The sequence below is a fragment of the Callithrix jacchus genome, chromosome 7 (assembly GCF_049354715.1).
Source record: "Callithrix jacchus isolate 240 chromosome 7, calJac240_pri, whole genome shotgun sequence".
NCBI lineage: Eukaryota > Metazoa > Chordata > Mammalia > Primates > Cebidae > Callithrix > Callithrix jacchus.
This window is the reverse complement of record NC_133508.1, coordinates 148,391,824-148,418,066: the sequence shown is the minus strand read 5'-3', so window position 1 is coordinate 148,418,066 and position 26,243 is coordinate 148,391,824. Positions and strand designations below refer to the sequence as shown.

The window sequence follows — 26,243 nt, the reverse complement described above, 5'->3', positions numbered from 1 at the left end:
ACTGTGTCTTGTTTCTCCCTCAGTCTCTGCCCTCCAGCCACACCAGCCTCCTTAACGCTTCCCAAGCCACCTTCACTAAGGAGTCCCGACCTGATGCTCCCCCACCTGGAATTCTCTTCACTCCAGTCTGCTTCACCACTTCTCTCAAACATCGCTCCCTCAGGAAAGGAATCCACACTAGACCAGGGCCCTCTGTTCTCCCTGCTAAACTTTCTCCTAGTCTCCTGAGCTTTGCGTTCAAAAGACTCATTACAGTCTGAAATTATCCATCTGCAAGATTTTATTTGGCCAAATTCTGTTCCCTTCTAGAGTATAAACTTCACAGCGTCAAGGACCCTGTTTTTCTTCCTGGTCATTTAACTCTAGCACTTCTCACACTACCTAAGGCATAAAGCAAATGCTGAATGCATCCTTGTTGAATGAATAAACAAACTCTCACTTTTCCAAACAAGAATGATGCTAATTTTAAAACTCCACCCCAGAGCTTTAGGCAAATAAACTCCTCTTCAAAAGCGAATGCTGAATACATCCTTGTTGAATGAATAAACAAACTCTCACTTTTCCAAACAAGGATGGTGCTAATTTTCAAACTCCTCCCCAGAGCTTTAGGCAAATAAACTCTTCTTCAGAACAACTCTCTTCTAGGAAATCAGAGAAAGTAACAAATGAGATGCAGAGGTTGTTCAGATAAGCAGACCAAGGTCTCAGATTTTTCAGATAAGCAAGCCAAGGTCTTGGGCAGTCACAGGATTGTCAATCATCCAATATGCATGCTCTTTCTGCCAGGTGCTGCTCAGAGCTGATGATCTATCGATAACTAGGGCACGGTCCCTGCCCTCACAGAGCTCCCGTCTGGTAGATTTTCCCAATGCTTTTCTCCCTTCTGCCCTCCCCTGACCCAGTTCTCCATCTGTCCTCGGAGGCACTAAGGACAAGGCAAATGTGACATCAGGACATCATGGGGCCCTGTTCCCGCTTGAGGGTGACTTAAGAACCTGCTGACACTCTATTTGGAAGGACAGAGAGGTGTATAGTCAGTGCTGACAAGAGGCCAAAATGGGAGGCTTCTGGCCACGCCCTCTTGCCTGGTGGCCAAAGGAATAAGGCATCATGGAGTGTTTCTGATGTATAATGGATATCTCGTAATGGCCTCAGTTTCCCCAGGGCAACTTCCTTCCTCAGAAGCAGGAATTTGTAGGGGATGGTAGACAGAAATTCAAGCTTCATCTCAGAAGAAGATAAAAATTCTATGGAATGCTCCTCAGCCGCGACCCTCAGTGTCTCTGTTCTTCTGTAAGTGGAGGCCAACTTCACTGGCCAGGATGGAACCACCAGAACCCCTCAGGCTGAGGTCACAATGACAGGAAGACTGAGGAGGAGCTCAGGCCATGACTGGGGTTAAAGAGAGACACTGAGGCCGGAAAGCTGGCCGGGTCCCACTCTATGAGGAAAGTGCCAGGAAAGAGCTGAAGCTGTGGAGCTGAGAGATACTGGGGCATCTCCCGACAACAGACTCCAACGGGGCAGAATTGCCCCAGCCTGGGCACCACGGTTCAAGCTCCTGAGTCCACCAGTGCCTTTCTTTGCCCCACCTGCCTCAGATGCTCCCACGGAAGATGTCCCATTATCAAAGAAACGTCCCACACATCAGTAGGCACTGAGGGCTAGAACCAGAAGGAACGCGACACTGGGTAAAATGCCACAGGCTCCTTTCCACTTCCTTTCCCCGAGACCTCAGGTGTTAATCTCTGCAAGGTGAGCTGGGGGTGACAGCCAACTGGGAAAGAAGGAAATTGGGAGAGAAAATTCATTCAAGGAAAGAGATGCTCCGTAATTTCCTAAATGCATTCTCTCTGCTTTCCCCTCCTCCTCCCTCCCACTCCCTCTTCCCCATCTTTTCTCTTTGCTTCCTTCTCCCACTGTACTCTTCTCTCCCTCCTCTTTCTCTTCTCTTTCTCTCTCTCAGCTTTCTCTTCCAGCACAGAAAGTCTTTACACAATTAAATTAGGACAAGAATGATTTCCAAGGCTTTAAAATATCCTTGTTAAAGGAATTCACTGGGAGGAAGAAATTGTGCTTAATTTCTTAGAAAATAAAAAGCATGTGGTAGAAATTGATGTTGTTTCCTCCCCTCCTCCAGATCCCCCACCAAGGAGAGCACATCTGAGGCTTACCTGTCAGCCACATCAGGCAGGTGGGGCCAGGATGGTGATGGCCAGATACAACTTTGCAGCCTCCCATCTGGCTCCTATCCTGCGGTCTGTTTGACAGGTGAGTTTAGGGACATGGAAAATGACTTTAAACATCTGTTTGCTAGAGAAAGAAAGGAACATTGCCTCCCATCACCTTCAGGTGGTCCTTATTCCCTCACCCTGGGCCAGGGCTTCCATTAATCCATGTGGACCTAATTCATCATCTCAAGGACAAGTGTTGTCACTCAAGTTCTGATCCCTAGGCCCATGGAGCAGCTGTTTTCACCAGAGAGGGAAATATCCACACTGTGTACAAGGACCTGGTGGGAGGCAGAATAATGCCACATCCAAAGATGTCCACATCCTGATGCTCAGAACATGTGAATATGGTGCCTTACATGGCAAAGAGGACTTTGCAGATGCGATTAAATCGCAGATCCCAAGATAGGAAGATTATCTTGGATTATCCAGGTGGGCCCCATATAATTAGGAAAGTCCTTCCATGTGATAGAGGAAAGGCAAGAGAGTTGAAAAGAGTGTGAAGGTACAGCATTCCTACTTTAGAAGATAGAGGGAAGGGCCATGAGCAGAATGCTGGCAGCCTCTGGAGGCTGGAAGAAGGAAGGGAATGGGTTCTCCCCTAGAGCCGCAGAAGGAGCGCTGCCCTGCCAGCACTGTTAGCCCAGTGAGACCCACGTCAGACTCCTGACCTCCAGAAGTGTAAAAGAATAAATCCATGTTGTTTTAAATTGCTGTTTGTGATACTTTATGACAGCAGCAATAGAAAACTCATGCAGCCCCTGAAGGTATTGGACAGAGCCCGGAGTGGGGAAAGAAGGCCGTTGACAAGAGGGGTTGCAGATGCAGGACAGAGACAGAGTCCTCCACCACACTATGACAGAACATGGAGGAATCCATGGTCCTGAATTTGAACATGACCTCCCAGGTTGTTACAAAGGTACGTGTGTCAAGATAAGAAGGGAACGTATTTTGTGTAACAGTTTGTTAGCTTTAAATATTTAGACATATGGTTCATAGGCCACCACGTGCTCTCTTGCCCCAGGCCCTGAAGTGGTAGGCAAGAGTCTCCTGGAAGAAAGGCTGAGGACTAACTCCCTCATGACCATTTGCATGTAGGCCACTGCCTTCTATTAAAAAACAAATGCTCAGCACCAACACTGTGCCATTAGCTACCGATGACCACAGGAGAGAACGTCTTTGATACTCAGAAGGTTAAGGTTGCCCGGACAGGGCATAATGCCACAGCCACCCTAAACTCGAGAGTCAGGCAAAATGCATATGCAATGAGCTTTATTACCATCTCTGAGATTCATGGTAATTCGGCACAAACGGTTTGGTTGTATTTTCCTTGTATGTATATAGCCATGCCCCTTCCTCTAGTTCACACCTTCTTGCTTTGCTACATCTCCCTTATTTATAACTGGCATCAAAGGAGATGGATTTTTCTCATACTAAGCAAAATAGAATCCTCATCCTATACTGATATTCACGTATATTAAAAGTTAATGCTCCTTTCCATTTTCACAGTAGCCATGATTGCCTACATCCTTCATGCCTCCTTCCTCCCAGCCCCGACATCTATCATGGCCAAGTCCTGATAGGCCCAGGCTCTCTACCTCTCCTGCCCAGTTCCCAAGTCCTTTCATCTCCCATGCCACCTGCTCCGGCTCTCCACCTCCCACCTGGGGCCCTGGCTTCCAGATAACAGGAGGCAGGGGAAAAGCTAAGCCCCTCAAGGGGGTCCAGAACAGCAGCAGCAATGTAAGGACTGTAGGGAGAGGCAGAGCCATTTCCCAGGGGGCTTTCCCCTTCTGTTCCATCTTTTTCCCTCTTGATGAGTTCCTTATCTGCCCAGGACCATCTGGGTTCTCCGTGGCTTTCTGCACTTTGCCCTAAAAATGATGTCAGTTAGTATTTATTAAGCACTATTTTTTTTTTGAGATGGAGTCTCACCATGTTGCCCAGGCTGGAGTACAGTGGCACCATCTCGGCTCACTGCAACCTCCACCTCCCAGGTTCAAGTGATTCTCCCACCTCAGCCTCCCAAGTACATAGGATTACAGGCACATGCCACCACACCTGGCTAATTTTTTAGTATCTTTAGTAGGGATGGGGTTTCACCATCTTGGCTACACTGGTCTTGAACTCCTGACCTCATGATCTGCCCACCTCAACCTCCCAAAGTATGAGGACTACAGGCTCACTTATAAGTGAGCACTTTCTTTATGCCAAGTGGCTTTCATTACACCATATCTTTTGATCTTTACAGTAAGCCTGTGTAGCGGACCTTATATTCACTTCCCAGGACCAAGGAGAATATGCCCTTCTCCACACATCTGATAAATTGCTGTCAGATTCCTATTCGAAGGAATCTGCCTTCCATCCTGTTAGCTCCCCACTACTTCTTGTTAACTGACCAAAGACTCATAATGAAATTTCAGGCTGCACCCTGCCAGGTGGCTAAACCGTTCCAGGGCTCAGAAAGGTCTTAGAGACCCACTGCAAAGCTAGCTCCTCCCCGTGCCTTGTGAACACCTACTGAGGGCAGCTTGTGCTGAAGGCTCTTGTCAAGGCTGTCCATGAGAAGCAGGCCCATGCGGGCTACTGTCAGGTCCCAGGTAACGTCATCAGTCTCATAAATAAAAACACAAAATGTCCAGTTACATTTGAATTTCAGATAAGCAACGAATGACTTTTTATGTACTTACACTAAAAAACCGTTCATTGCTTACCTGGACTTCAGCTGTAACTGGGCATCCTCTATTTTATTCGGCAGCCTTAGGCCCAGTCCACTCAGGTGTGGGCTTCAACATGACAAGTGGAGAGAAAGGGCAGATGCAGTTCCCTCCACTCACCACAGGTGGGCAAAGAAGGCCTGAGAATGTTCATTGCAGCACTGTTTACAATAGCAAAGACCTGGAACCAACCCAAATGCCCATCGATGATAGGCTGGATTGGGAAAATGTGGCATATATACACCATGGAATATTATGCAGCAATCAAAAACGTTGAGTTCGTGTCATTTGTAGGGACATGGATGAATCTGGAGAACATCATTCTCAGCAAACTGACACAAGAACAGAAAATGAAATTCCGCATATTCTCACTCATAGGCGGGTGATGAAAAATGAGAACACATGGACACAGGGAGGGGAGTACTAAACAGTGGGGTCTATTGGGGGGAAAAGGGGAGGGACAGTGGGGGTTGGGGGAGCTGGAGAGGGATAGCCTGGGGAGAAATGCCAAATGTGGGTGAAGGGGAGAAAGCAAGCAAAACACACTGCCATGTGTGTACCTACGCAACTGTCTTGCATGTTCTGCACATGTACCCCAAAACCTAAAATCCAATAAAAAAATTTAAAAAAAAAAAAAGAAGGCCTGAGAAGGCCTGGAGCCAGCGCTGCCCCAGAGATAAAACCCAGAAGCACATTCACTCAGAGCCGCCCGTCTCTCCCCTGCTGGCTCCTTGTGCCCTAGATCACCTCCTGCTCCCTCTCTCTGTCCTTCTTCCAAACGACCACACCCTCCATTGCCCACAAAGCTGCCACAGCCCAGTGGACTCTCATTTGCTGATCCCAGCGTGCCCAGGAGTATGAGCCAAATAATGCAGGTCAACCCAGGCCGCCTTCATCTGTGACCTGAGGGGCAGGAGTAGGAAGGTGGCCAGGTCCCCAGGCCAAGGCACACTCCCTCCAATGCTGGAAGATGCCTCCATGGCTCACCAGAGCCTGGCCTGGGAAGCTGAGGGCTGTCCTTGTTGGTGGAAGGCCCTGGATCAGAAGCCAGGACAGGCAGGCCAGAGGCCCTGACCTCCCTGCTGCCCTCGCATTCTTTCCAGCTTGGTCCCTGCGGAATGAAGGTTCAGGGGCGAGGGGACACAAGACGTTTCCTATTTCTCAAAGGAAACTGTGAGCAGATAAAAGCACGTATTTTTTTATGTTTGTCTTCCTTGAATAAATCTTTACATTAGAGGACGGTCCAGTTAAGTATCACTTTGGCTTAAACATTAGGTCAGCAGATGGTTGAAGGAGATAAGAAAGATTTGCGGAGGGACTGGGCCAAATAGTGAAAAGCCGAGGGCCAGAGGCTATCCAGGACCCCCCGGAGGTGCCCACTGGAGGAAATGACCCAAGAATGTAGCCTGGCTGGGCCAAAGTCTCATAGCTTCTGGAGTTATAAATCAAGGCCAGCAGCATGTCACTTGCACGACTATGGTGAGGATCACGTGTAATGATGTGGGGGAGCGGGTAGAAGGATGTAGGTGCCTCGGATGTTATCAATGGAGGACAGCCTCTCAGTTTACCATCTGTGTGGCCTGAGGCGGGGTACTCAACCTCTCTGAGCCTCTTGTAAAATGGGGGAAAGAGCAGCATCTAGCATACAGGCTTGTTGAGAGGATGGATGCAGGCGGTGTGTGGACGGCACTTAGCCCCGTGTCTGGCACCTGGTAAACTGCAGTCGTCAGCTGCTATCTGGTGAGACCTCTTCATGTTGCCCGAGATCAGAGTTGTGAGTACAGCAGGAGCCTCGCATCAATTGCTGCTATGAAACCACATGAACAGTTGCTGCCTGGCTGGCTCTGTAAGAAACCTCTTTCCTAGACCTCAGGCTGCTCAACCTGTGTCCACTCAAGAGACCACAACAGCGACCAATCCCTGCTGAGACCCTGGACTATGTGACAGATCCCAAACACAGGAACAGAAAACCACATCCCACACCCTGGCAGTGAAGCCTGGTGGTGGAGCACATGGGTTCAAACCCAGACTGCCTGGAATTAAATTCCAGCTATTTATTACTAGCTGTGTGAGGATGGGTCATTTGTTTAACCTATATGTGCCTCAGTTTCTTGATGTAGTAAACAGGCTATTTGTACTAAATAAAACTATTGTGGGAATTTAAAAGTTAACAGATGTAGTAATCTTAGAGAAGTTTGGTCAACAAATATTTATCAAATGCCTATTCTGTGCCAAGCACTAGGAGTCTAGCAGACAAAACCGGGAAACGTGCCTGCCCTCGTGGTATAGACAATTACAAGATAGATGTGATAGTGGTAAGTGCTAAGGGATCAATACAACAGAAGAGAGAGAGAGAGTAGAGTAGGGGATGCAATTTTGAGTAAGTAGCCAGGGATGGCCCTGACAGAGTGACCTCAGCAGACATCTGGAGGACAAGCATTCCAAACAGGGACTAGCAAATGCAAAGGCCCTGAGCTGAAAGGGTGGAGCAGTGTCTAAGGAGGCTGTTAATGAACAGAGTGAGCAAGGGGGAGGGTGCTGGAAAAGAGAGTGATGGGTTTGGGAGTACATAAGGCCCCAGCATCACTGAAAGGACTTTCCCCTGTACTCTGAGTGACATGGGAGCCGTTGGAGGGTTTGGAGCAGAGGAGACACGAGTTCTGTTTTTACAGGATCACTTTGGCTCATGTTTGGAAAGTTTACTTCAGGAGAATCAAGAGCAAATTGCAGGGAGACCAGTTAAGAAGCTGCTGGAATAATTCAAGTGAACCATTATAATGGCTTGAACTAAGGTGGGACAGCAGAAGTGTCAGGATGAGAACGCATTCTGGCTATATTCTACAGGTCGACCAATGTGACTTGCTAAGATCAGATGGAGGAAGTGAGAGAATGAGGAGTCAAGGAGAATACCAAAAGTTTTGGTCTGGGCAGCTGAAAAGCAGAGTTGCCGTTTCCTGACACTGAAGAGATGCAGAGAGAAGTGGGTTTGTTAGGGCGTGTTAGAAGATTTGTTGCGGAGGCCAGCCACAATGGCTCTCACGCCTGTAATCTCAGCACCTTGGGAGGCTAAAACAGGCAGATAATTTGATGTCAGGAGTTTGAGATCAGCCTGGCCAACATGGTGAAAACCCGTCTCTACTAAAAATTCACCAGACATGGTGGTATATGCCTGTAATCCCAGCTACTCAGGAGGCTGAGGCATGATAATTGCTTGAAACCAGGAGGTAGAGGTAGTGAGTGGAGACTGCACTACTGCACTCCAGCATGGGCGACAGAGTAAGACTCCATAAAAAAAGAGAGAGAGAGAGCAGAGAGGGAGAGACAGAGAGAGAGAAAGAAAGAGAGAGGGAGGGAGGGAAGGAGGGAGGGAAGGGAAGGAGGAGGAGAAGGAGAAGAAGAAAGAGGAGAAGGTGAAGAGGAAGAAGATCTGTCATGGAAATGTGAGATTTAAGATGCCTGTGAGACATCCAAGTGGAGACACAAGGTAGGCGGTGAGATACACAAGCCTGGAGTTCAGGAGAGAAGCCTGGGGTGGAGATAGTTTTGAAGTCGTGAGCATGTAGAGGATACTTAAAACTGAATGAGATAACCAAGGGAGCAAACGTAGATAGAAAAGAGAAGATCAAAGGCTGTGCTGTGGCTCACTCCCACATTAAATTCAGGGAATCTGGGGGCACTCAGCAAAGGAGACTGAGAAGGAGTAGCCAGCACGGTCGGCATGATCTCGGTGTCTGTGACTGTTATTTTCTGTTCTCGGTGTTGTTGCTGTTGTCACTGGCTGCTTCAGTGCAGCACCTGTCCTCGGGTCAGAGGGATGCTGCCCAAAGCTGAAACAGGATGGCCAAAGGATCTGAACATCAGAAATTGTCCCAAATTGTGTCTTTAGAGCAGATCAGAACCAAAGAAATACTAACTCAGTTATGTAGCGATAAAAGCTGGTGCAAGAAACAGGCAGAATCTTTCCAGGGAAAAACAGAAACAGGAAGACATATTCCCCATGTATAAAAGAGAAGAGAGGAAGAAGGGGGAAAGTCACACCACTTCCACCCCCTGAAACCGCCCCCTTCCATCCAGCTAAATGACAGAATAACAGGAGACAATGAGAAGACAAGCATTTTTCAAACTGCTGTCTTCACTTTAAAAGATTAGCTATAATCATATAATTAGGGTGCCTTGTGTGATGGAAGAATGAAAAGTCATATTTGATTAGAGCAAGAAATAATTAAAGAGGCCTTTTAGGAGCTGTGTTTCATAACTAGCTGGCCCCTTTGACTTGCCCCTGAAGGCACATAGGAAATTGCGAATGTTTGCCAAAGGCCTTAGGGATTGTATTTAGAATTGCAGAGGATGGAAGACATCCCTGAGAATTGTGACAAGGGTAAATGTTGAAACAACCCTATGCTAAGGTAACCCTCCAGGTACAAAACCAACGAATCTGTCTGCACCAGGCAAGATATAGATCAAATGTCCCAAAAATTCATGTGCAACCACCTGGAAGATGACAAGATGTGACAAGATCACTAACACATCCCGGAGGGGAAGAGAAACTGCAAAACAACATTCAACAACCTCCTGGTCCAAGAAGGCAGGAGGGAGATGACGGATAGCATGGATCTTAAATTACTTGATTCTTGTTCTTGGGCAAGTCACGTGTTGTATCGCATGTGTATACTAAAGCAAGCCACTTTTTACTGAGCTTTCACGGCCACTGAACTAAACTCTGCATAAACTCTCTTACAAAGATAGTTCCAACTTAACAGGAGTGTTCCAACAACAGCCTTGGGAGTGTATTTTGGTTTAGGAGGAGTCAACTGACATGCCGAGATCACCTAGCTATTAAGCAGCTAAGCTGGGCTTTCAACCTGGGGCAGGTTGGCTTAGAGTACACACTCATAATCCTTACAACTGCCTCCCTTCTTGGGGTTTCCAGGCAATCAACCTCCTGTTCTCTCCCAGCCATGCTCCGCCACCTTCTTTGTGGCCACTCCTGCCCACTGAAGCCTTCACTGCCAGTAAGCCCTCAGCTCCTACATACCTCCTGGTCAAGGCACAATGATAGGCATATAATAGATGCTCAATAAACACTTCCTAAACTAAATATCTGGGATCCACTTGAATTGGATTCTCCAACACGGAGGTGAGGAAGCTCAATCCCATGAGGTTGAACCAAAGCCACTGATGAGCACAGAGGAATGCTGACGTGGGACCCTTTCCCACATGGCTCTAAGGAACACTGAAATAGACCAGGTTGCTCTTAGACTATCACTGGCCTCCTACCAGCATCCGAAGACTGATTCGTTAACTGTGTGACAACCCCTATCTGTCACCAGTATTGTGGCAACACAGCATCAAAGCAAAAGGCCAGATAAGTGTGTTGGGGTTGGGAGGATGATCATCCTGGTCTTCAGTGCCGTGGAGACAACCAACTCTCATGTGTCTTATGTTTTACCCCTTTTAACTCTTCTGTGATGTTGAGTAGACATGACCCATGCAGAAATATACTTCCTTGCTTTATTGTCCTAAAGACTGGGAGCTCATATCATAACCTAGGCATGCCCTCTAGTCATGAAAGGTTTTTTTTAATGAAAAAGGAAGAATCCTGGAAAATTGTAAAACTTCATCCAGAGGCTTTATAATCTCAGCACAAGGCATATCAAACAGACTACACCTATACAAAAGCCATATTTTCACAGCCAAAAACCTAGACACATGATTGGACAAAAGATTTTTAAACTACTTTTAAAATTAAGACACATCCCGGGGATGTGATATGGATGACACAATACTAGAATTTCATGGATACTACGGTGATTTGTGGAAACATGTGAGAGTATACTTGAAATTGGAACAGTACCCAAAAATCCAGCATATATACGGTCATGCCATCAAAACACAGACTATTCATGAAAGGCATTTTGCCCAATCTTCTGGCAGGCCTGGAGTTACAGCTCAAAATTTGTAATAATAGGGTTATGAAAAAATTTTCAACCCCAAGTCTACTTATTGGGGCAGTATTTTTGGACCTAAGTCCTTCAGGTTGTCCAAAAATTCAATGGCCTCCCATTCTGTGACGCAGATTCTTCTTTCTTGAAGCTAACCAGTGGACAATGAGGCAACGCCCAAGATCTCAGCATCAAGGACAGAGATCAGTTAATCAGGAAGTGATGTGGTTTCTCAACTCTGCAGTCAAGAAATTTTTGTTTTGTTTTTATTTTTGTTGTTTTGTTATGTTTTGAGATGGAGTCTCGCTCTGTTGCCCAGGCAGGAGTGCAGTGGTGCAACCTCAGTTCACTGCAACCTCCGCCCCCAGGGTTCTCTTGCCTCAGCCTCCCAAGTAGCTGGGATTACAGGTGCCCACCACCATACCCAGCTGTTTTTTTTTATGTTTAGTAGAGACAGGGTTTTGCCATGTTGGCCAGGCTGGTCTTGAACTCCTGACCTCAGTTTATCCACCCTCCTCGGCCTCTCAAAATGTCAGGATTACAGGCATGAGTCATCACGCCCAGCCATCAAGAAATTTTTGTAAGTTCAAAATGAAACTACAGAATATGAGTGCTGGGAGCAACATTTTCATTTTACAGATAAAGAATCTGTGTCCCAAAGAAATCAAATGGCCAACTTAACATCCCAGAGCCAGGAAACTAGAACCCAGGCCCTCTAGCACCCAGCCCTGCACTCTTTCTCTGTACCATATTAAGACCTGGAATTCCATTGAGATCATTCCCCTGTGCCTCTACATAAAGCTTCCCAGAACTGTCAGGACTCAGTCAACGTTAGTGCCGCGAGTGAACATATTTTGGAGGTGGGAGAGAGGCAGAAAATACAAAGGAAAAAAATCTCCATGGCTCCCCAATCAGGAAAGCTTTTCTTATTACATTCTGGGAGTGTGACCAGTTGGAAAGAGAGTACAGGTAATGAAGCACAAATAAGTGGATTTCTCCTGCCAAGATCACAGCTTGAGAGAATGGATGGCAGAAGGCAAGCCCCAACCAGCCAAACCCAGGATTGAGGAACGGGGTTTAAAGACCATTCCCCAACCCCAAATCTCAGCTAGTCAGCAGCATATGCTGAGACCCCAGTGGGCGTACATGGCACCAGGCTCTTGATGCTAACTAAGCACAGGCATGGCACCTGCCCTGAGGATGTACTCAGGCCATTGGCTATTCCACAGTGAGAATGAATCTGTAGCTCTCCGATAAGGAGGATTCAGGGGCTGCATAAGTTTAGACAACTTACATAAACTCTGTAACCTGAGTGCCCACGGCTATAAGGTGAGAAAGTTGGAGTAGATAGTCTTGAAAGACGCTTTGTGAAACAGCATCCTAGGATTGTCTTTCTAAGTGAGATAGAGAGGACTGGAAAGGTATCATCAGATAGCGCTGTCTTTGACTCTGTGGGTAAAGCTTAATGCCTCCCTCCTCCAATTTTTTTCCACTAACCAGGAGCAGTCACTCTCCTGAACTCACCCAAGACGTACATAGGCCTGGATAACAACATTAACCACAGAAATGCAAAGAAAAATGGACGTTAATTCAGAGGCTACATGAGGCCAGCTGGCTGGACATCAGAAAGCAGCTTTTATTCTGATGAGCTCGTTGCCAACAAGGTTTCAGCTCTCATTTTTGCAGACTAATAAACTCAAACTCTATCAGGATCCTGAATCAAATTTGATCAGATTTAGGAATACTGATGGACACTAACAAAGTTGCCATGAAGACCAATAAATAAGACCAGAACGTCAATTAAATCACAAAAGGAAATATCACTGTCAAATGGATTGGAAACTTACTTGAGATGATCACAATTTCTCAGTGGGAGCCACATTATAGAAACATTGAAGAATTGACCAAGATGAGTTAATTAAAGTATTTGATTGCCTAATGATATTGGGATTTTCTAGCCTGCCACATGCATATTAGGGTTTACCCATCAGCAGACTGGCTCCTCCTAACATTTGCCAGGTGAGCTCCACCTAGACAGAAGTGAGATACGCTCAGCTGATTTTACCTGACTTTCTTCCGCTTCAGTTTCCAACTAATTTCTCTTCTGACTGATACAGTCAGAAGAAAGATTACTAAAGAGAGAAGAAGATTGCTAAAGCTTTGTGTATCTGTAAACCCTCCATTCATTTACCATTGAGTGTTTTTGGTCTTGTTCACATTCTCTTCCTTTTAACGTTTGTGTCTCTGCTCTGATCCATCATATATTGATCGTGTAGCTTGACTATTACCTTCTTGCCAAGTTTGGGAATTAGAGGATGGATATTATATCAGTTAGATATATTGTAACATTACAGACCACCCCTAAACTCAGTGGTTAAAACCACGATCATTTATTTTTCATGCATCTGTAGGTCAGCTGATGTTGGCCAGCTTTGCTTCTATATCTGAGGGTGTGCTGGGAGTCAGCTGACCCATGCTACAAGGGAGGTTGAGAAATATGGTCTTTCTTCTTGCAACTTTATGCCTAACCAAAAGTTATGGTGGTTTTTGCATTGTTTTGTCTTGTTAGATTTTTTTTCTCAGAGACAGGGCATTGCTGTCACCAAGGTTGGAGTGTAGCAGCTCAGTTGTAGCTCACTGCAGCCTCAAACTCCTGGGTTCAAGCCTCCTGGGTAGCTGGAACTACAGGCACACACTATTTTGCCCACATAACTTCTTTTGGATTTTTGTAGAGAAGAAATCTCACTTTGTTGCCAGGCTGGTCTAAAACTCCTGGCTTCAAGCAATCCTCTTGCCTCAGCCTCCCAAAGTGCTGGGCTTACAGGCCCCAAAATTATGTTAATAACAAAAAAGGAGAACCATTACTCAAGGACAACAAGTCACATATACCGTGAAGGGAATTTCAGTTTTGCCCTATAGCAAGCAGATGGCGAGTCACTGAAGAATTTTGAGAAGGGCAGTAACAGATCTGATTTGCATACCGAAATAACCCTGTAGGCTGCTGTGTGGAGAAAAGATTGAAATTGATTACTAAATATCTGGTCTCAGAGAAGACCCTAAATTAACAGTCTTTCCTACAGGGCAGGATGACCTTCTATGCAGCCATCATTCTTCTCCCCTCTCCCCTCCCCCAGACTCCAGTTTGAGTAAGGAATCAGTGTCCTGGCCCTGCTCAGGTGGGGCACTGCCAGTGCCAGGTCACCTAACAAATAAAGAGACTGCCCCAAATGGATCTGGGTTCTTCCTCCCATTCAGAAAGACCTTGCAGGGCCCACCCAGAACAGGCAAGCAGTTCTCATTTTGAACCAGTGTCTTCCAAGGACCACCTTTGGCACAGAAAATACCAGATCAAGGGGTTTGCTTTGTGGGTGTGGGGTAGGCAGGTAGGTGTGGGTTTGGCATCACTTGCTCACAGAATGGGGAGTGGGAACTTGTCCAACCCCTAACCCAGGCAAGTCAGCCATATTTAGAATAAATGTTAAGAAATGCTTAGGGATCCAAGATGGCAGAATAGGAACAGCTCTGGAGCGCAGTTCCCAGTGAGAACAATGCAGAGGGTGAGTGAACGTTGCATTTCCAAATGAGTTATTACTTCCCACAGACCAGGAGATTCCCAGGCTGAAAAGTGCCATGAGTTTCCAGCATGGCTGTTTCAGCCGATGCAGCGGGTCTCTGTACAAAACTCATACAACTCTGGGCGGCCGTTTCAACTGGCGCCTGGAATGCCTGGGATGCAGAGCTACCCATTCAACTGAAAAAAAGGGGGCTGAAACAGACAGCCAGGTGATCTGGCTCGGCAGCTCCCACCCCCACAAAGACCAGTAATCTGAAATGCTCTGGATTGAGAGTTTTGCAGCAAGCGCGGCTGGACCTGGGATGGTCAAGCTCTGTTGGGGGAAGGGCGTCCACCATTACCGAGGCAGTCTGCCATTATCGAGACAGTCCACCAATACTGAGGCAGTCCACCATTACCGAGGCAGTCCACCATTACCTAGGCAGTCCGCCATTACTGAGGCAGTCTGCCATTACCTAGGCAGTCCGCCATTACCTAGGCAGTCCGCCATTACTGAGGCAGTCTGCCATTACCGAGGCACTCTGCCATCACCGAGGCAGTCCGCCATCACCGAGGCAGTCCGCCATTACTGAGGCAGTCGCCATTACCGAGGCAGTCCACCATTATCGAGACAGTCCACCAATACCGAGGCAGTCCGCCACTACCGAGGCAGTCCGCCATTACCGAGGCAGTCCGCCATTACCGAGGCAGTCTGCCATTATCGAGACAATCCACCAATACTGAGGCAGTCCGCCATTACCGAGGCAGTCTGCCATTATCGAGACAGTCCACCAATACTGAGGAAGTCCACCATTACCTAGGCAGTCCGCCATTACCGAGGCAGTCCGCCACTACCAAGGCAGTCCGCCATTACCGAGGGAGTCCGCCATTACTGAGGCAGTGTGCCATTACAGAGGCAGTCCGCCATTACCGAGGCAGTTATAACTATACCTCTATAAACAAAACCACAAGGAACTTCACACAGCAGCTGGACAGAGCCCATGGCAGCTCAGCAATGCCTCTGCTAGCAGACTGTGACTAGGCTACCTCCTTGCTGGGCAGGGCAGCTCTGAAAAAAGACAGCAACACGTCAAGAACTTATAAATAAAGCCCCACCTTCCCAGGACAGAGCACCTGGGAAAAAAGGCAGTTATGAGTTCCACTGCAGCAGACTTAAATGTACCTGCCCAGAAGCTCTAAACAGAACAACAGAGCTCACAGCTCAGCACTTGAGCTCCTATAAGGGACAGACTGTCTCCTCAAGGAGCTCCCTGACTCCCGCATATCCAAAGAGTCACATCATAAAGGAGAGCTCAGGCTGACATCTGGCAGGTATCCTTCTGGGACGAAGATAACAGAGGAAGAAACTGGCAGCAACCCTTACTGTTCTGCAGCTGCCACAGGGGATTCCCAGGCAAGCAGGGTCTGGAGTGGACCTCCAGCAGTCCGACAGCAGAGGGGCCAGACTGTTAGAAGGAAAACTAAAAAACAGAAAGAAATAACTTCATCATCAACAAAAAGGACGTCCACTCAGAGACCCTATCCAAAAGTCACCAACTACAAAGACCACAGGTAGGTAAATCCACAAAGATGGGAAGAAACCAGCACAAAAAGGGTGAAAACACCCAAAACCAGAATGCCTCTCCTTCTCCAAGGGATCACAACTCATCACCAGCAAAGGAACAAAGCTGGATGGAGAATGGGTCTGATGAATTGACAGAAACAGGCTTCAGAAGGTGGGTAATAAACTTCTCTAAGCTAAAAGAACATGTTCTAACCCAATGCAAAGAAACTAAGAACGTCGGAAAAAGGTTTAACAAAATATTAACGAGAATAAACAGCTTAGAGAAGAATATAAATGACTTAATGGACCTGAAAAACACAACATGAGAACTTCGCAAATCATACACAAGTTTCAATAGCAGAATCGACCAAGCAGAAGAAAGGATATCAGAGATTGAAGATTAACTCAATGAAATAAAATGAGAAGACAAGATTAGAGAGAAAAGAGTGAAAAGAAATGAACAAAGTCTCCAAGAAATATGGGATTATGTGAAAAGACCTAATCTACATTTGATAGGTATATCTGAATGTGACAGAGAGAATGAATCCAAGCTGGAAAACACTCTTCAGGATATTATCCAGGAGAACTTCCCCAACATCACAAGGCAGGCCAATATTCAAGTCCAGGAAATACAGAGAACCACAAAGATATTCCTCAAGAAGAGCAACCCCAAGGCACATAATCATCAGATTCACCAGGGTTGAAATGAAGGGAAAAATGCTAAGGGCAGCCAGAGAGAAAGGTCAGGTTACCCACAAAGGGAAGCCCATCAGACTCACAGTGGATCTGTCCGCAGAAAATCTACAAGCCAGAACAGAGTGGGGGCCAATATTCAACATCCTTAAAGAAAAAAACTTTCAACCTAGAATTTCATATCCAGCCAAACTAAGCTTCATAAGCAAAGGAGAAATAAAATCCTTTACAAACAAGCAATTGCTGAGAGATTTTGTCACCACCAGGCCTGCTTTACAAGAGCTCCTGAAAGAAGCACTAAACATAGAAAGGAACAACCAGTATCAGCCACTCCAAAAACATACCAAATGGTAAAGAGCATCAACATGATGAAGAAACTGTGTCAACTGATGGGCAAAACAACCAGCTAGCATCAAAATGGTGGATCAAATTAACACATAAGAACATTAACCTTAAATGTAAATGGGCTAAATGCCCCTGTCAAAAGACACAGACTGGTAAATTGGATAAAAAGTCAAGAACCATTGGTGTGCTGTATCCAGGAAACCTATCTCACATGCAAGGACACACATAGGCTCAAAATAAGGGGTTGGAGGAAGATTTACCAAACAAATGGAGAGCAAAAAAAAGCAGGAGTTGCACTCCTAGTCTCTGATAAAATAGACTTTAAACCAACAAAGATCAAAATAGACAAAGAAGGGCATTACATAATGGTAAAAGGATCAATGCAACAAGAACAGCTAACTATCCTAAATATAAACACACCCAATACAGGAGCACCCAGATATATAAAGCAAGTTCTTAATGACCTACAAAGAGACTTAGACTTCCACACAATAATAGTGGGAGACTTTAACACTCCACTGTCAATATTAGACAGATCAACAAGACAGAAAATTAACAAGGATATCCAGGACTTGAACTCAGATCTGGACCAAGCAAACCTAATAGACATATACAGAACTCTCCACCCCAAATCCACAGAATATACATTCTTCTCAGCACAACATCACACCTACTCTAAAACTAACCACATAATTGGAAGTAAATCACTCCTCAGCAAATGCAAAAGAATGGAAATCATAACAAACAGTCTCTCAGACCATAGTGCAATCAAATTAGAATTCAAGATTAAGAAATTAACACAGAACCGAACAACTTCATGGAAACTGAACAACCGGCTCTTAAATGTTAACTGGATAAACAATGAAATGAAGGCAGAAATAAAGATGTTCTTTGAAACCAACAAGAACAAAGACACAATGTACCAGAATCTCTGGGACACATTTAAAGCAGTGTCTAGAGGAAAATTTATAGCAATAAATGGCCACCTGAAAAGCAAGGAAAGATCTAAAATTGACACCCTATCATCAAAATTGAAAGAGCTACAGGAGGAAGATCAAAAGACCTCAAAAGCTAGCAGAAGACAAGAAATAACTAAGATCAGAGCAGAACTGAAGGAGATAGAAACACACACAAAAAACCCTTCAAAAAATCAATAAACCCAGGAGCTGGTTTTTTGAAAAGATCAGCAAAATATACAGACCACTAGCCAAAATAATAAAAAAGAAAAGAGAGAAGAATCAAATAGATGCAATAAAAAACAATAAAGGGGATATCACCCCCGATTCCACAGAAATACAAACTACCATCAGAAATTACTACAAACAACTCTATGCACACAAATCAGTAAACCTGGAAGAAATGGATAAATTCCTGGACACTTGCACCCTCCCAAGCCTAAACCAGGAAGAAGCCGAAGCCCTGAATAGACCAATAAGAAGGACTGAAGTTGAGTCAGCAATTAATAGCATCCCAACCAAAAAAAGCACAGGTCCAGATGGGTTCACAGCCTAATTCTACCAGGTATACAAAGAGGAGCTGGTACCACTCCTGAAACTATTCCAAACAATCCAAAAAGAGGGAATCCTTCCCAAATCATTTTATGAGACCAACATCATCCTGATACCAAAACCCGGCAGAGACTCAACAAGAAAAGAAAACTTCAGGTCAATACCCATGATGAGCATAGATGCAAAAATCTTCAATAAAATACTGTTGCAACAGCACATCAAAAAACTTATCCATCATGATCAAGTAGGCTTCATCCTGGGGATGCAAGGCTGGTTCAATATAAGCAAGTCTATAAACATAATCCACCACATAAACAGAACCAAAGACAAAAACCACATGATTATCTCAATAGATGCAGAGAAAGCCTTCGACACAATTCCACAGCCTTTATGCTAAAAACTCTCCATAAACTAGGTATCGACAGAACATACCTCAAAATAATAAAAGCTATTTATGACAAACTCACAGCCAATATCATACTGAATGGGCAGAAACTGGAAGCATTCACTTTGAAATCTGGCACTAGACAAGGATGCCCTCTCTCGCCACTTCTATTCAATATAGTATATTCTAGCCAGAGCAGTCAGGCAAGAAAACGAAAGAAAGGGCATTCAGTTAGGAAAAGAAGAAGTCAAACTGTCTCTATTTGAAGATGACATGATTGTATACTTAGAAGACCCCATCATTTCAGTCCAAAATCTCCTGAAGCTGTTAAGCAACTTCAGCAAAGTCTCAGGATACAAAATCAATGTGCAGAAATCACAAGCATTCCTATACACCAATAAGAGACTTAAAGAGAACCAAATCAAGAACTAACTGCCATTCACAATTGCTACGAAGAGAATAAAATACCTAGCAATACAACTAACAAAGGATGTAAAGGACTTCTTCAAGGAGAACTACAATCCACTGCTCAAGGAAATAAGAGAGGACACAAACAGATGGAAAAACATTCCATGCTCATGATTAGGAAGAACCAATATTGTGAAAATGGCCATACTGCCCAAAGTAATTTATAGATTCAATGCTATCCCCATCAAGCTACCTATGACCCTCTTCACAGAACTGGGAAAAACCACCTTAAACTTCATGTGGAACCAAAAGAGAGCCCGCATAGCCAAGACAATTTGAAGCAAAAAGAACAAAGCTGGAGGCATCACGCTACCTGACTTCAAACTATACTACAAGCCTACAGTAATCAAAACAGCATGGTACTGGTACCAAAACAGAGATACAGACCAATGGAACAGAACAGAGGCCTTGGAGGCAACGCCATACATCTATAACCATCTGATCTTTGACAAACCTGACAAAAACAAACAATGGGTAAAGGACTCTATGTTTAATAAATGGTGTTGGGAAAACTGGCTAGCCATGTGCAGAAAGCAGAAACTGGACCCCTTCCTGACACCTTACACTAAAATTAAATCCAGATGGATAAAGACTTAAAAATAAGGCCTAACACCATAAAACCCCTAGAAGAAAACCTAGGCAAAACCATTCAGGACATAGGCATAGGCAAGGACTTCTTGACTAAAACCCAAAAAACATTGGCAACAAAAGCCAAAATAGACAAATGGGATCTAATCAAACTCCAGAGCTTCTGTACAGCAAAAGAAACAATCATTAGAGTGAACTGGCAACCAACAGAATGGGAAAAAAATTGTTGCAATTTACCCATCTGACAAAGGGCTTATATCCAGAATTTATAAAGAACTAAAACATATTTACAAGAGAAAAACAAACAAACCCATTCAAAAGTGGGTGAAGGACATGAACAGACACTTTTCAAAAGAAGACATTTATGAGGCCAACAAACATATGAAAAAATGCTCATCATCACTGGTCATTAGAGAAATGCAAATCAAAACTACATTGAGATACCATCTCACGCCAGTTGGAATGGCGATCATTAAAAAATCTGGAGACAACAGATGCTGGAGAGGATGTGGAGAAGTAGGAACACTTTTACACTGATGCTGGGAGTGTAAATTAGTTCAACCACTGTAGAAGACAGTGTGGCAATTCCTCAAGGACCTAGAAATTCCATTTGACCCAGCAATCCAATTACTGGGTATATATCCAAAGGATTATAAATCGTTCTATTATAAAGACACATGCACGTATTTGTTCATTGCGGCACTGTTTACAATAGCAAAGACCTAGAACCAACCCAAATGCCCATCGATGATAGACTGGACAAGGAAAATGTGGCACATATACACCATGGAATACTATGCAGCCATAAAAAAGGATGAGTTCGTGTCCTTTGTAGGGACATGGATGAATCTGGAAACCATCATTCTCAGCAAACTGACACAAGAACAGAAAAACAAACACCACATGTTCTCACTCATAAGTGGGTGCTGAACAATGAGAACACATGGACACAGGGAGGGGAGCATCAAACACTGAGGTCTGTTGGGGGGGAATAGGGTAGGGCGGTTGGGGAGGGATAACAGGGGGAGAAATGCCATATATAGGTGATGGGGGGTATGGAGGCAGCAAACTACATTTCCATGTATGTACCTATGCAATAATCCCGCATGTTTTGCACATGTACCCCAGAATCTAAAGTGCAATAAAATATACAGATTATTTTTTAAATGTTAAGAAATGACTCAACTTGTTGAGAACACTCTGGTTGTTTTTTTAATACTCTTCTATTTTTTTATAATTTTTCTATTGTGACTATGTATTTCTGTTTAGACAGGAGGAAAATAAAAAACAAAAGACCCAAAATGCTGGCCTAATGCAGCTCTGATGGAAAGGTGGACCCCTGGCCAGAGAGGAAGATTACTAAACCTCATCAACCAACCACCGCAGGGAATTTTCAGATTTAGAGGAGAAGGCCCGCTGCCCCTACTAAACCTCTCCAACAAGAGCTGACAGTCTTTGCCATTGGCCTGTGGATATTTCCTTTCTCCTATTGCTTTCTCCTATTGGTCAGCCTGGGTTCCTGACCCACCCCGCACTCCAAAATTCTGTTAATTTCATCCAACATTGTTCAGGTGGCTCCCGTGCACCAGGAGCTGAGGATACAAAGATGACTAAGCCTTGGCCAGCAGCCTGGAGGAGCGCACACGGAGAGACCTATTAGGACTGGCCTGCTCTGGCAGTAGGAATCTGGCTGGAGCTGAATGTTCACACTCTTTTGGCAGATGGAGATGGAGGGGTGTGGGCCAGAAGGGAATGCCTGCAGCGACAGAGCTGAGAAGGGAGCTCAGATTTTATGTGACCATCCCCACCTCCTGGGAAAAGCCAAGCTACAGAAAGAGAGTCCTGCCCTGCCCTGAGGACAGAAACCCAAAATGTGCCTGTACCTAAAGCACCCTCCCCTTTCCACTCTAGGACTCAGGGGAGGGAGGGAGGGAGAAAAGAAGGGAGAAAGGGAGGGAGGAAGGGGGCCACCTCCAGCCTTGCTCACTGTTCCGTTGTAAGAAGAGGGATCTGCAAATGTTGGGGGCAAGAGTTTGCCCTGCAAGACTGCTGGACTGTGTGGGCATTTTCCATTAGTGGGCCCCTTCAGGATGCTGATGAGAAGGCACTCCCATAATCACACCCTTCCCTATCTTACAGCTTCCTCAGGGATGGGTCTCCCCCTCCCCATATTGTCACTCTTGACAGGTTGCTATGTGGTCAGTGGGTTTCTTTGTGAGGGTCAGAGAGGGAGGTCTGGGCCTGCTGAGAGAACTGAGCTCCCATCTGCCTTCATCAGACTAGAAACTGAGCCGTTCAGAACCTGATCCAACGTGTTTTTTTCCAACCCAGTTTGATTAAAGTTAGTATTACCTGAAACCCAAGACTAATGTATGTCGACAACGACTCCCAGGTGGCCCTCTCGGCCAGGACAACTATTCCTCCCTGCAGCCCTCTGGAACCAAACTCAACAGGCAGGAGGCGCCATTACCACGGGGCCAGGAGCCGGGCCCCTGCTGATTGAGACCGAGACGCCACTCTGGAAAGTCTCAGGGCATCAATATTTCATGCCGCTGGAGCTGTCTTTGTTTTTATGCAAATTGCTCGGGCTGCCAGATGGGCAAAGGCTGGCAGTGTCATCCATCACCAGGCTGTTCCCTCGTCAGCAACCTCGCCGGCTGCCAGGGCCCTGCAGGCTGGCCTCAGCTGTGGCCCGTCCTCTCAGTCGGTCTGCACAGCCGGACACAGCCCCGTCCTGAACACTGTGGGAGACACAGGGGAAGCCAGAGGCCAGGTCCTTGCTCCAGGGGACTCACAGATGGACGGCTCATAATGAGATAGGAGGCAGCTTGTCACTTCAGTGTGAAGCTGCATACCTTTTATTTTAACCCACAAAGCACCTGTGTGGAGGACATAGCAGGTATGATCCCATTTACAGATGGAAGATCAAGGCTCAGAGAGGCTAAAATAATTACCCAAGCTTGCCTAGCAAGTTAAGTAGTATAGCTGGTCCGGGATGCCCTCCAGTACTCCAGGATCTCACCTCTCACCTGATTCTGCTGTGAACCATGATCTCTGCCCAATAGGGCCCTGTTGGACTGAATGAGTCAATCTGAGACAGGGGCTGAGTCCAGGAGGCCCTCCCACTTCCGTCTCAGCCTGCCTGTGGTCTGCATGGTTCCCAGGATCTGTAGCTCCCTCTCCCCACAGCTGGACTTCCTGGCCCTTGCAACACCTCAGCCGGGCCACAACTAACCATTCCCTGGTTCCTAGGGCCCAATGCCCACCTGGGAACCCAGCCAAAGGCTGGTTCCTCCTGCAGGAGGCTTAAGGTTCTGCTTTGCTCTTGCCAGTGATTGCCCCTCAGGATCTAGTATGAGAGATACCCCAGTGTTGATGCCTGGTGGTTCCGTTATGCCAGGACTCCAAGGGGTCTCTGGGCTCCACCCTGTGGGAATACCTTGCTACCTATGCCCAGCCTCCAGCATTGCCTTCTTAGCTGAAGCTGCACACCTTTCAGGTTCCTCAGTGCGATATCCTTCCTACAGCTCCTGCCAGCCTATCTCAACCCCATCAGTGGGTTTAGTCCCACCAGCCTGCTCCAGTCTACCCCTTCTGCCCCAGCCTCCCTGACCAAACAGGGACAAGACCTTAGTCACAGCACTCAGTTCAGGCTGGTGCATCTCACACCTCCAGAATTCCAGGTCAGTAATGATGATGGAAGTGACACAAAGTGGAGGACTCTCCAAGGACAATGCCCTACATCCCAGGGGTAGAGCCTGCAGGGATCGGCCAATTCCCCTGTGATGTCACTAGGCTGGAGCCAGCTAAGCCAAAGGCTGCTGTAGAACAGCCCTGTCAAGGGAAATCGAAGGATCTGCCAGTAACTCACTCAGGTGACCTTGGGCAAGTCACAGTCCTCTGCACCTGTACAAGTGAGGAGTAGGATCAGCAGCTTCTGAGGCCCTCCTAAGATGCCGCATCCATGGGCCAGTGGTCACTATTCCTAATTGCTCTCTTCTCCTTTTTACCTCTCCCCTAGGGCATAGTGAGAGTGGGATGCCATAAATGACTGAAGTCAAGGTTGTAATGGTCCAGTAGCCTTTGCCCAAGGCTGAAGTGGTGCACAGAGGCTGGCCAATCACCGGGAGGCACTGCTGCCGAGGGACTTCCGCGCTGAGAGGGGACTGGAACCGACTACTTCTGATGCCCCATTTTCCCGAAGTCCACGTCTCAGGTTCTGTTCCTCACAGAGGAGACAGGAGCAAAATGCCCTGGGCCATATCCTGTGACTGCATGGATTCATTTCACTCTTGTATCACAAGAGTCTAGCAAAGTAGACAGCAAACTCCCCTTTCAAGTTGAGGAATTGAGATTCAGAAAGGTTAAGAAATGCACCAGGGCCACACCACTAGAATTTGAAGCTTGGTCTGTCTGAGTCTAAAGCAACTCTTCATTACACACTGCTTTGTCGAAGGGATCCTGATACCATGTAGGCCAGAGCCTTCGAGCTTGGAGTTTACCAGAGAAATCTGGCTGACATTCACATCCCTGCCTTCTTTTGCACGTGCCTGAAAGGCTCTTCTCCATATCCTTCTTCCACTCTACAAACAAATCTCTTCTCTGCTTTGGGAGATCCTATTTATTCTGTATGACTCAGCTCCAGCTGCTCCCGAGAGATAAGATCTTCCCCTCTTCCCTTTGCTTAGCTCCATCCTCCACCCTAATTGAAGTGCTCCCCCCTCCTCTGTGATCCCATAGCAAGTACTTCTATTAGTTTCCTGTTTATTTCACAGCTCTGTTTATTGAAAGCCTGCCAGGCAGTGGGTTTAGAGCTAGGTGAATATACATGTAATATTTATCCAGTCCTCTCCGCGTTCTGTGAGGTGGCACTTGATATTTCCATCTTACAGTCCTGGGTCTACGTGTCTTTTTGCTTTTGGTTCCCCTCTCTGTCTTCCAACACCAAGCACAGTGCTGGAGCATACATTAGGTGCTTAGCAATCATGTGCTTGTATGAAGAGAAACTACTTGCACCACTAAGGTCCTCAGGTGCCAGGAGACAATGTGGAGCAGGTCCACACTGGCCTGGGGCAATGGAAATGAATATGTGACCCTGAGAATTCAGGGTGATGGCAGTTTGTTCCCTGACCTTGCAGAAAACAGCTTCTTGTTCACCTGCCCTTTGACTCACTCTCCCCCTGCCTTTAAGTGGTGTCTCTCTCTTTCTCTTCCAAGTCTAGTTCTAGCATATGCTGTTGGGGTGATTGAAGTGTCCCTGAGATGTACACAGCCCTGCTCATCTTTTTGCCCTAGAAACTGGAGGACAGGAGCTTGGGTCAGAAGGGCAAGCCTAGACCGAAGCCTGAGAGGCCCCAGGATCTGATAGGGGAGTTCGTTTTTCATGGCTTAGTGTCCAATTGGTCAGATAGAGGCCCTGGGCCCTTGGCCCTGCTCCAGAGCTGGTGTTGGTAAAAGACCCAAAGGTCAGAGTAGAGAGCAAGGAGATCAGTTTCTCTGACAGGGACCAAATTAGGCTGCATCCCTTGGCCTGCACGCTGGAGAGAAGAGGGCCAGAGGATATATCCAGGTGGGGTCAGAGCTACCGGACCTCCACTGGGCAGCATTGGAAACAGTAACAATGATAACCGCTGGGTACCAGACTGTGTTCTGGGGAGCTGGGGAGATGAAAGAAGGAGGGAATAAAGTGGCCTAGCAGGCAGGGTTCAGGGCCCCACCCCACCCCTGATTCAAGAAGAGCGGCTTCTCTTTTGTTGGGTTTATTTCAGACTTTCAAGCAAAATTTCCTTTGAATAAAGAATAATAATGATGATGGTGATGATGGTGATGATGATGATGATGATGAGAACTCGCCCTGCCTTGGATCGTAAATGCCCTGGATCTTGAACCTCAGCTCTTTCTTCCTCCCTGGTCACCCAGACGCAGGCTTAGCCAGGTGAGAGAGCTAGCAGAACAGGCACCCGAGTCAGTGAATAGACCACCCTGTCAGTCTTCAGCCTATTGTAGCCTGTGCAGATGCTACCTAACCTAGAGGCCTCTCTTGCTGAGCACCTCACACTCCAGTCATTAGAGAATTGCTCCTCTGACCTTCATGCCATTGCACTCAAAGATCCTCCTCTTTTAAGCCTGGAACCTTGACTTTGGGGAAAAAAAAAAGATCCTCCTCTCCTTGAATCCCTTTATCACCTGCACCCATTTTCTTAGCCTGGCATACTTTTCCTATAGCTCAAATGCCACATCCTGGGGGAG

The 26,243-nt window shown here is 46.3% G+C and overlaps 1 long non-coding RNA gene across 4 annotated transcripts; it reads left to right on the top strand.

The window, feature by feature from the left end:
- Positions 1-1,383: 1,383 nt before the first annotated feature.
- On the top strand, positions 1,384-25,785 carry LOC118143083 (uncharacterized). 4 transcript variants are annotated; one of them, XR_004727246.3, is made up of 5 exons: positions 1,384-1,755; positions 2,141-2,271; positions 2,971-3,150; positions 21,264-22,893; positions 24,016-25,785. It is a non-coding gene; the product is annotated as an uncharacterized LOC118143083 (long non-coding RNA). The 4 variants fall into 4 exon arrangements; XR_004727244.3 differs by having other exon boundaries at positions 2,968-3,150; XR_004727247.2 differs by lacking the exons at positions 21,264-22,893; positions 24,016-25,785 and adding an exon at positions 6,815-8,007 and having other exon boundaries at positions 2,968-3,150.
- The last annotated feature ends 458 nt before the right edge of the window (positions 25,786-26,243 follow it).